The sequence below is a fragment of the Callorhinus ursinus genome, unplaced genomic scaffold (assembly GCF_003265705.2).
Source record: "Callorhinus ursinus isolate GAN/ISIS: 27379988/994484 unplaced genomic scaffold, GSC_fseal_2.0 scaffold43, whole genome shotgun sequence".
Taxonomy (NCBI): Eukaryota; Metazoa; Chordata; class Mammalia; order Carnivora; family Otariidae; genus Callorhinus; species Callorhinus ursinus.
The window spans coordinates 4,377,587-4,388,255 of NW_027397105.1; the positions used below are offsets into that span (position 1 = coordinate 4,377,587).

Consider the following 10,669-nt stretch of genomic DNA (forward strand, 5'->3'; position numbering starts at 1 on the left):
GATTCTTCCTTCTTAATCTCTGTAATTGTGCTTCTTCATCTCTCTCCTCTCCGCTACTTCCTGTCTCTTCCTTTCCCTTGTTTGGGGGTGGCCCCAACTGTGGCTTCTCTCCTACCCCGCCACCCCCCCTATTTTCCTCACCGGGAGGGGCTGCTGGGCTGTGCTCAGGTTTTCCTAGCCCGATAGCAGCCCTGCTGCTCCGTTCTCCAGCCCCTGCCCCTCCTATCCTGGAAACTAGTCCCCCCGCCACCCGGGGCTCTCCCGCTCTCCTTGGCCACGTCCCGCACCCCAACCAGGAAGGCAGGTCCCCGGAGAATCAGGAGACACCCTTACCCCCTGTGCCTTGGTCCTGCCATAGGCTGCAGATGCAAACTCTGCAATCAGTCCAGCCTCCACCAAGGGAAGGTGCAGCACCCCACAGAGCCCAGGTCAGGGCCCGGAAGGTCCTGTTCATCTCTCCCTTGGGGAACTCGGCAGCAGACGCTCTGCTTCCCTCCCATGTCCCAGTGTTTCCCCTGCCCCTGGGCTTTGCAATCACAGCAATTAGGAGTCTCTGGCAGCAGGACATTCCAGCCCCATCTTAGAGTTAAATGAAACCTGACCTCCGACCACAGATTCTCTGCAGGAAATGAACCACTGCTCTTTGAACATCCATTCCTGCCTGGTCTACCCCAAGCACCTCCACACCGGGGATCTCCTTCAGGGGTCCCCAAATCACTACGAAATGGGTGCTATCATTTCCATTTCCTTTTAAGATCTTATTTATTTATTTGAGAGGGAGAGCACGAGCCGTGGTGAGGGGCAGAGGGAGAGGGAGAAGCAGGCTCCCCACTGAGCAGGGAGCCCTAAGCAGGACTTGATCCCAGGACCCCGGGATTATGACCTGAGCCAAAGGCAGACGCTTCGCCGACTGAGCTACCCAGGCGCCCCCCATTTCTTTTCTAAAGGAAGAAGCTGAGGCCTCGGTGAAAAGCTGAAAAGCTGTGACTCGATTTGTCAGCAGGGACCCCCCCACCCCGTGCCAGCGACACCAACACCCCCAAGTTTTGTGCTGGGGCTCCAGGAGCTGCCGCAAAACAGCGCTGTTTTAGTCTATACACCACTCTCTGTGTGAGAATCATCCTCAAAATCACAAGTATTACTATATTAATTTCACATAAATATCAGAAATATTTACGACACGGTAAATATTTGATATAACGTAATAAACCTTATTATCGAATACAACAGTGCTACACTCGAAGGACTACTCTGTGTCTGGCAGTGTTCTGTGCCCTGTGGGCACTGTAAGAAATAGAACGGATCGAAAACCCTCCTCCCTCGGCTTACAGGCATGATGCAATTCTGTCTAGTTTGGAAATACCAGCACATAAAATTTTCCATGAATGAAAATTTAAAAATATCTGATGGGAGTGAAGGGAGGGAGTCACGCAGGAGAAAGGTAAATAAGTTAAGAAAAGCAGATAAGGTTAGATGGAGGTACATGCCAAAGAATAAAGTAGAGAAGGGGAATACAAAATAGTATTTGAAAGGGATGTAATTTTAGAAAGGGTGGCCGAGGAAGGCCTCCCCGAGAAAGGCACATTTCCGTCCAGTTCGGAAGAGATACTAAGTATCTCTTGCTGCATCGGAAATCACCCCAAACTCAGCAGCCTGAATGAACAAGCACTTAGGATGTCACACAGTTGCAGGGGTCAGGAATCCAGGAGGAGCTCAGTGGGGTGGTCCCAGCTCAGGCTCTCCCATGAGGTCACAGTCAGGGTCTTAGCTGGGGCTGCATCTCAATCTGAAGGCTTGAGTGGGGCTGGAGGAGCCATTTCCAAGACACCTCACTCACATGGATGTGGGCAGGAGCCAAAGTCCCTCGCCATGGGGCGGCTCACGCCGTGGCACTGATGTCCCCCCCACCAAAATGTGTGCACCAATAGAACAGGGGGAAGCCACAATGCCTTTTATCAGCCTGCCTTAGGAGTGACTCTCCATCACAAGTGCCAGATCACACAGCCCAGTGCTGACAGAACGTGGGAGGGATCTCTCACGGTGGGGTCCTGGACCAGCAGCACCAGCGTCACTAGAAATGCAAGTCCTCGGGAATCAGCCACTCTGGGGGTGCGGCCCTTCGATGTGGGGGCAGCCACTGCAGGGTCTGAAGCAGAGAGGTGGCATGATCCAATGGTGGCCACTGTACCAGGCCCTGCATCCAAGCAGGCTTCCTGGACTCGGCCACCACGCGTCCCCTTGGCATGTCTGGTGCCCTAGATGCGTCATCTGTGAATGCTGCCTCTCCCGTCCACCCTGTCAGTCCTCCAGAGACGGAGACAAGCTTGGGTCCTCCGAGAGCTCCCTCCAGAAGGAGCAGCAGGACTGGGGCGCGTGGCCTGAGTGGGGCAGGGTCCGTCTAGGTGAGGATGCCACCCCCACGCCCACCCCTGAGAGCTGGGACACCGGTGGGATCCAGGGATGTCTCACCCAGGAAGGCTCAGGGAAGAAGGCACCCAGGTGATGAGCCTTGCCCCCTGCCCTCAGCTCTAGAACCAGACCCCTCTGTGTTGGTTTCAGACCCCGTGGGCTGAGAGAGACGATTCCTGAACCGTGAAGTGACACCCAGGACAGACAGCTTGACGGAAGAGATTCTCGCTTGGGAAGCTTTATGCTGATCCACCTCCCATGGGGGGGTTTCCATTACCACCTCAAGCCCTGTTCACACAGCTCGGATCCCCAGCGGCAAGGACAGAGCAGGGAGCCTCTCAGCAAACAGGGACACAGGCTTTTTGCAAATAGCCATCTGCAGGCCGTCAAGCAGCAGAACTACGTTCCGTGGGCTCCCCTAGGTCTGATCTACCAGCAGGAGGGTTACTGAGCCTGGGCGACACCTCTACTTTCAGGCAGCATGGGAAGACTTCACCGTGGTCGCTGGACCCCAGGGTCTGCGTCCTGAGCTCCAGTCAGAACTGCAGGCGGGAGTCAAGCCTGGGGGCGTGGGAGCAGAGGTGGGGAGGTGCTACCTAATAGCCCCCAATTCCCAAGGTCTAAGAGTCACAGGCAGCACACACATAAGCCTGACGGCCCCCAGACTGCCCCCCGCCCTGAGCACTGAGAGCCCTCCTGCTCTGAGGAAGGGTGACACCAGGACTCCGCTGTTCTGGAAAGAGAAAAGAACTGGATTGCACCTCTGCCCCAGGTGCTTGAAACACCCCTCAGCCCAGATCTGCTGTTAGGTGCCTAGGAGCTCAGGAATTGGTGTCAGAGACACCGAAATCCCAAGTCCACCCCTTAGAACACATCCCCCAAAGGGAGAGGGAGGGAAGGGCCCCCTCTCTGGCGCTGCAGGAGAAGAGGGTCCTAGAATGCCTTCTTTAGCATTTCTGAGCTGTAGGGGTGTCCCTCAGTTAACCGGGGAAAACATCACTAGTGGTGGTCTACCAGCAGTTCCAAGGATCCTTTCAGCAAGCCTGGGATCCAGGCAGACCACGGGTCCTCACAGCCGGTTCACAGAAGCTGGTGATACCAATGGGTTAAAGAGGTAGCCAAAGGCAGGACCAGCAGTGTCCAGAGGAATTCTAGTGGGGACATGGGGAGTCGAGCGCCTGGAACTCTCTGAGCCTATCCTTCAAGCCCTTTAGGATCCCTGGTGTACCAAGCTCCTTACAGAGTACAGATCCAGGCCAACACACCAGGAATCCCTGAACTTGGGTTGAGGGGTAATGAGCATTGATCGCAACGTAGGAACAGGTGTCTTGTCATGAGCCACCGGCTGGTGGCTGCTCACGGATATTATGACCCCCCCCCCAACTTACAGGGGAGAAAATGTAGGTGGGTCCCAAGAAAGAGATTTTGTCAAAACCAAAGCCTGGACCCTCGGGATCCAGGACCTAAACATAGGAACCTGCCAAAGCTCCGATCTTGTTTCCCAAACTTGGTTACTCATCAGGATCACTGGGACTACTTGGTAAAAATACAGAGTCCCAGAGCTGACTCCTGAAAACTCTGGGGCTGTGTCAAATCAATGCATCCCTGTCTCCCAGATACTGCGTATAGTAAGAAGTTGGTGTTTGATGAATGAATGCTGACTCGGGTCAAAGTACGACCGTGAGAACAGTTTGGTTAGGTTATACGGCCGGCCAAGGGCTGCTTTTTAAAAATGAGTGTGTGTGCGTACATAAAAAGGAAAACAGACTGATGGAAAGACAGACCAGAGAGAAGAGACAGAGTACCGAGTCCCTCCACATAGCATGAATTACAAATTACACAAGCAGTCCAGTCCAAAAGGCAACATATACGGGTGGTTTAAAGAAATACAGTTAGAAATAACCAAGAGGAAAAGAGGTTCATTCTCCCTCAGAGTTGGAGGAACCCAGCCTAAGATGACAAGACACTCTTTTCTTACTCAATGGACATACAACATCAGACTGATAACCCCTCATTATCTGGAAGGATCTGGAAAAACAGGCTGGAGAATGTCTTGGAAAAGGAGCAGGAAATTGTGATCAAAATTCCAAACACACAGACCCTTCGACCTAACAACAGTCTCGCGTGTGCAATGATGTAAGTGTAAAGAGGTGGTTGGGGGCCTCTTTTGTTAGAGGGGGGAAATCTCCAGAGAAACGCTGTAAATGCCCAGGGGGCACACGCTGTGTTGGCAGGATGGCATTCCACTGGGGATCTGGGAGTGCTGATGTGGAGGGCGTGTCCAACACACACTGCTAAGTCATCAGTGTACAAAAGGTTCTCAGATGCATTTTAGAAAGCGCAGAAGTCAAATGGAGGTGCACAGAAAATCACCGGAAAGGTACACAAGCAGCATCTGATGCTGGTTCTTAAAAATCAAAGTGGGGCAGCCGGGTGGCTCAGCGGGTGAAACGTCTGACTCTTGGTTTCAGCTCAGGTCATGATCTCGGGGTCCTGGGATCGAGCCCTGCATCGGGCTCTGCACTCAGTGGGGAGTCCGCTTCGAGACCCTCCCTCTCCCTCTGCCCCTCCCCCAGCTCGAGCTCGCTCACTCTCTCTAAAATAAATAAATAAAAGTCAAACCAAAGTTAAGACGACTGTATTTTTACAGTTTGAATGCTTTACCAAGTACACGATAACTTCCCACGAGAGAGAGACAACACTGTGTCGTGTTGGTGCAGGAATAAACTTAAAGACAGATAGGAAAAGAAAACAAGAAACAGACCCGAGCAGACTAGGTTAGCATAGGGTCAAGCGGGGCTTTTCAGGGCAACAGTGAAAGGCTGAACCAGTGAATAAATGCTGGGAGAACATGAGGCCAACGATCTGAAAAACATTGAAGTCGATCCATTCCTCACCCATTTTCTGAAATTCAGTTTTCTCTGGCTTAAAAAATTGTAAGGGGGGATAAAACAGTCCACGAGAGTACTAGAAGCACATAGTCCCCCCTCTTTTCGCTGGCAAAGGCCTTTCTAAGTGTGACCTCAAAAGGGTGAAATCAAAAAAGCTAAAGACTGACTAGACTATAAAAAATGACCATCAGAATCCCAAAACATCATTTTTTTAAAAAGATTTTATTTATTTGACAGAGAGAGACACAGCAAGAGAGGGAACACAAGCAGGGGGAGTGGCAGAGGGAGAAGCAGCGTTCCCGCCGAGCAGGGAGCTGGACACAGGGCTCGATCCCAGGACCCCGGGATCATGACCCGAACCGAAGGCAGACGCTTAACGACTGAGCCACCCAGGCGCCCCTTAAAACATCATTTTTAAAAAACAGAACTACTTGTTACATCTAATCGAGACCCTTCTCTAAGAAGAGTCCAAACGCCAGAGTTCTTTCTTGCAGACCCACACCTGGAGCGTGCCTACTTGGCCCCTACTGTTTGCACCAGCGAGCGGGGCACAGAGCAGGACTTGGAAGGACATCATCGACCGTCGGAGGCCAGTTTCTGCTAAATGGCTGCTAAAGAAAAAAAGCAAGTCTGCAGAGAAAAAGAGGTATGAACTAAATACAGAGAAACAAGTGGGCCTAAGACATCACGAGGTCCCAGAAACCGGACCAACAGCTCAGCACCCGATGTCTGTCCTTTAGTGGGGGCTTCTATGAGATGCCCTATAACCTTCTAATAAATACCCCTTTTTCCCCCACAAGCTAGTTTGAGTAGGCTTCTGTTTCTGCCCACAGATAACCCCCAAACTGCACTGCCCCATGAACAGCCAACACCAGCCCTGTGGCCCTTAGATCCTGGAATCTTCTTCTGGAATGCTCTCCTGTGACCTGGAATATTCTTCTGGAATATTCTTCTGTGTCCACGCTGAATGGTGGCTTCTTAACATACCCCAAGGAGGACTCCCATAAGCTCTCCATGGAAAAATCACACCACTCAACTGTCCAGAAGCTTCTCTTCCCACTACGTGGTACCTTCCACTCACACACCACTTTTGGGATCTGTTTCTGAGAAACTCGGCATTTGCGAACCTCAACTGCACTGCATCGCTAATCCCGATTTAGAAGACTTTCCAGTAAAAGGTGTGACTGTACGTTTATAAATAATGCTTGAAATCGTGGAGAGTGTTGCTTTTCACAAGACAGAGGAAACCGTCAGAAAGAGCCATGGTTATTTTGGGGAGTAGAAATAAGCCATGCTTTTTGTGAGGTGCGGCCGCCCAAGGCACCTTCCAAGCCTCGCTGGATTCCCGAGGAAGACCATCCGGCCCCCCACCAAGCACAAAGGGCCCCCTCTGTGGGGGAGGTCCTTATCAGGAACCAACCCTACAAAACACGGACGGAAATTCTCGACAAAACAAGCTCTTCTCCAACATCAAGAAAGGGCATACAGGACAGAGAGGAGCGCATGAAATGGGGGAAGACATGGGTAGCATTTTAGAGTTGACGAAATAAGATTCTCTGAGAACCAGCACGAGCAGGGTGGGGAAAAAAACCTCTCCACCAAGAGGCCTGCCAGTCTTTTCCACTAAGGAAAATTCTAGAATGCTACCAACAGGGCCAGCCTTCAAGGTGGGCTGAAAGTACAGTAGTGTTTCTCCATCACCTGGAGGGCTGGTGAAAGCACAGTCCACAGGACCCCACTCCCAGAGTTTCTGCATCAGGAGGTCCGGGGTGGGGCCTGAGAAACTGCATTTCTAGTAAGTCCCCAGGTGGTACTGATGCTGCTGGGCAGGAACCCCACTGTGAGAAGCACAAGCCTGGGGGCAGCTGAGGAAGGGCAGAAGTCTCTCTGCAATAGCACTTCTGTCTCCAGGTGTTGGAGGGAAGGCCATTAAAAAAAAAAAAAAAGTAAAAATAAAAACAAAAATAAATTTCTTTTTAACCAACTGAGCCACCCAGGCGCCCAATAAATTTCTTTTTAAAGATGCAACCATCAAAACAACCCCTACTGTGCACGGTGTTTCCCCCCAAACAGATGGCACTGTTAAAAACTGCAGCGAATCGTCAATGTGGCCCAAGAGATCCAGAAAAAGAAAAGTGACCCCAGCAGGGCCAATGCTCCGAGAGCAAAGGAGAAATCCACCAGGACCAGGAGGACCACCCGTATTCAGGCCTCCTCTCTGCTTCTAAAGTCCACCAGCCAAGAAGATTTTGCATTTGCACACCTGGTCACGGGAGCTGAAGTTCAAGGGCAGGTACTCTTTATAGGGCGGGGACCTGGTGTCCAAAGCACTGTGTGCTCGCTGGCCCGTTCTCTTCTGCTTCCCAAGCTCTGCCCCTGCTGTCTGCTGGGCACCCGTTCCTGTATTCACCCTCCCCCCCATTAACACGTATCGTGTTTCTATACCAGCAGCACAAAGCAACTGAAACTCTTTATCTGGGGAGAGGGAGGATGGGGCGGCGAAGCGGAGGGAGGAGTCCCTCCTTGACTCCCAGCCTGGCACCCTCCTCCCTTTGAGGCAGAGAGCACACGGCCCAGCACCCCTGGGTGCAGCCCCCGTCCCCTTCTGCATCTCAGAGGGATTATTTTTATCCTATTCGTAAGAATAGTACAGGTCCCGGGAAGAGAGGCCGGAAAACGTGGAAACGTCAAAAGAGAAAACAAAAGTCCTCCCTGATCCATCACTGGGAAAGAACCACCGTGGACCGACACCTCCCCCAAGGTGTGCCAGGGGAGCAAGGGGGCACCCCAACCAGCAGGGATCAGGGACAGAAGGGGGGTGGTGGCAGGGAGCGGGGGCCCCCCTGCCTGGCGAACGGGGTCTGTCCCTCGGTGGGGGGGGAAACACAGAGCTTGAGAGGGCTTTCAAAACCAGCCTAGCCCGCTCTTGTAGAGATGGGGAACCCAGACTCGAGGATGCTGGGGATGCTCCAAGGACGACCGAACCAGGAAGGGGCAGAGCTGTGGCCGTGACCGCCAGCCCGGTCCTCTCTGGTACACTCGAGCACAGTGACGAGAAGAATCTACAGTATCTGGAAATCAACTGCTTTACGTGTCTCTTTCCTGCAGCTTACATAAAAGCCTTTCTGCCCTTCCTTCTCTTGGAGCTACTAGAATTCTGGGACCCAGGGAGCTATTTTAAGCCGGAGCCCACGTCCTGTGTTCACCAACAGGCTGGCGAGGCAACAGGAAAAGCAGGCTACCTTTCTGCGGCTGGTGCAACTTTACCCTCAGGCCAGGCAGGTGTCAGAAACGGAGGGGACAGATGGCACCTCTCCAGGGCCTCGCGGAGGACACGACACCACCTGGTGGCCCGTTACGCCGGGGGCCTGGGAAATGTGTTGGTTTTCTGGGGCTGCCCCAACAAAAAACACGACCAGCTAGGGGCTTAAAGAACAGAATTGTGTGGTGTCCCAGTTCTGGCGGGGGCCAGAAGTCCGAGATCCAGGGTGGGTTCCTTCTGAGGGCCGTGAGGGAGAGTCTGTTCCACAGTCCGTCCCCTCGGTCACCCTGGGCTCACAGACGGCGTCCTCCTTGGGTCTTCACATCACCTTCCCTTTGCGCGTTCGTCTCTGGGTCCAAAAAATCGACTCCTGCTCCGACCTCCCCAACCCAAGTGCCCCCAGTCACCAGACACCCCTACGCTAGGTCCCCGCAAACCCCTAAAGGGTTAATGCCTGGGGGTGGTGGTGGTTCTAGACCGCAAGATCATTTCCACTCTCCCCCACTATTGGCGCTAGGGCTTCTCAGGCTGATGGTATCCCTGGGCATGCAGACAGGAATTAGCTACAGCTGCCAAGACAGCAGGAGATTCATCCAAGAGCAATGAGATTGGGTGCCACATGCAAGGACAAGATCCTCCCAGTGCGGGGTCTCAGTGCCCCCGTGCACAGCCCAGCACGCTGCTCCCAGGGAGCGGCATGCAGTAAACACATGTGTCTTGCATGACTAACTTCTCACCCTGTTCTCCCACGCCTCTTGGATGAGCACTGCCTACTTTGGAATCCGGCTCGGACTGAAATAACAAAAAAAGCTGTTAGCCCACTCCAAGATCTCCCTCCGATAATACAGATCTGATCACCAGGAAACCACGCCAGTTTTACATACGGAGGCGCGTTCCCAAACAGTGGTGGGCGATGAGCATTTGGTGCTGTGACTCCTGGTTTCATAGTATCTTAGAGCTGGAAGGGACCTTTGGAGAGGTCTATTCGAGCAGGAAAAGAAAACTGACTCCAACCCACAAGGAAAGTCCCCTTTAACAATCTCCTCTCCATTTCAGGAAGCATTCGGTCTTTGCAAACATGTAGCCATTTGCATTGTGTTCGCCCACACCGCCCCTGCCAGAAGCCATCCCAGTGGATAATTAGAGCTGAGCACAGAGAAGGCATTTAGCAAACACTTGTTGCTTGATAATCAATTCACGCCATCCTGGCCCACTCACTGATCAGAATGCATCCTGCAGATACTTTACATTTTTGTAGAGTTCCACCCGCGGACCGAATGGGCCCTCACCCTTTAAACAGCTACCTGTTTGCCCCTGTCCAGACCCCACCTTGCTGCTGCAGCCACGGGCTCCCATGGCCGACGACACACACACCGGCCTTACAGCAGCCCCAGAAAGGCAATGCTTCCTGCCTCGATAGTCAGGTGCACAGAAAACCTCCAGGAATAAGGCAGAGCATGAGATGGGCTGGTAGGTCCTCCCTGAAACAGATGCTCCATCACTGTATACCAGCCAGGCATTTCTCCTTGGATTTCTGATTCTCTTCCCCGGTCCCCTTTCTTAATCTCTGATTCCCAAGAGCATTTTCATAACCCATGTTCCCAATTCGGTGCCTCATGCCATCTCTCTTCAGCAGTACTTGGGTGCAAAACCACGAGGCTGTCTGAACCCAGGTCAAAACTCCCAAAAACCCACAGGAACCGGGCGTGTAAAATGCACACGTGAAGCTAACGGGGTATACGAAAAGTGAGGGGCAATGGCAACCTTCTCAGTATCACATCCGGTTGTGTTCAGGCAGGGAGGTGGGTCCGACGTGGCCACACCTCATGATTCTCCAAGAGAAGACAAGTCACTGGATGCTCATGGAAGGCTTTCTGATTTCCGGCCAGCAGGTGACCTCCACTATGCCTGCATCTCTTCAGGACAGCTCAGCAGGATCTGGAAGGTTCTGACCCTGCCCTGACCAGCACACACAGAGGCACGATAATGCCGCTCCAAATTCAGTCATCGCGGATCCTCCAAATTCAGTCATCATGGATCAGCACTGTATTTTTTTTTAATTCTTTTAAAATTTTTATTGTTATGTTAATCACCATACATTACAACG

At 52.5% G+C, this 10,669-nt stretch overlaps 1 protein-coding gene and 1 long non-coding RNA gene across 12 annotated transcripts in view; one reads left to right on the forward strand and one right to left on the reverse strand.

The window, feature by feature from the left end:
- Nucleotides 1-10,669, reverse strand: part of GAS7 (growth arrest specific 7) — a 191,037-nt gene that overhangs the window by 54,205 nt on the left and 126,163 nt on the right. The window lies entirely within an intron of this gene.
- On the forward strand, nucleotides 6,347-8,542 carry LOC141370702 (uncharacterized). Of its 4 annotated transcripts, none has more exons than XR_012374968.1 (4): nucleotides 6,347-6,478; nucleotides 7,374-7,593; nucleotides 7,949-8,061; nucleotides 8,409-8,542. It is a non-coding gene; the product is annotated as an uncharacterized lncRNA (long non-coding RNA). The 4 variants fall into 4 exon arrangements; XR_012374967.1 differs by lacking the exon at nucleotides 6,347-6,478 and adding an exon at nucleotides 6,855-6,967 and having other exon boundaries at nucleotides 7,944-8,061; XR_012374966.1 differs by lacking the exon at nucleotides 6,347-6,478 and adding an exon at nucleotides 6,855-6,967.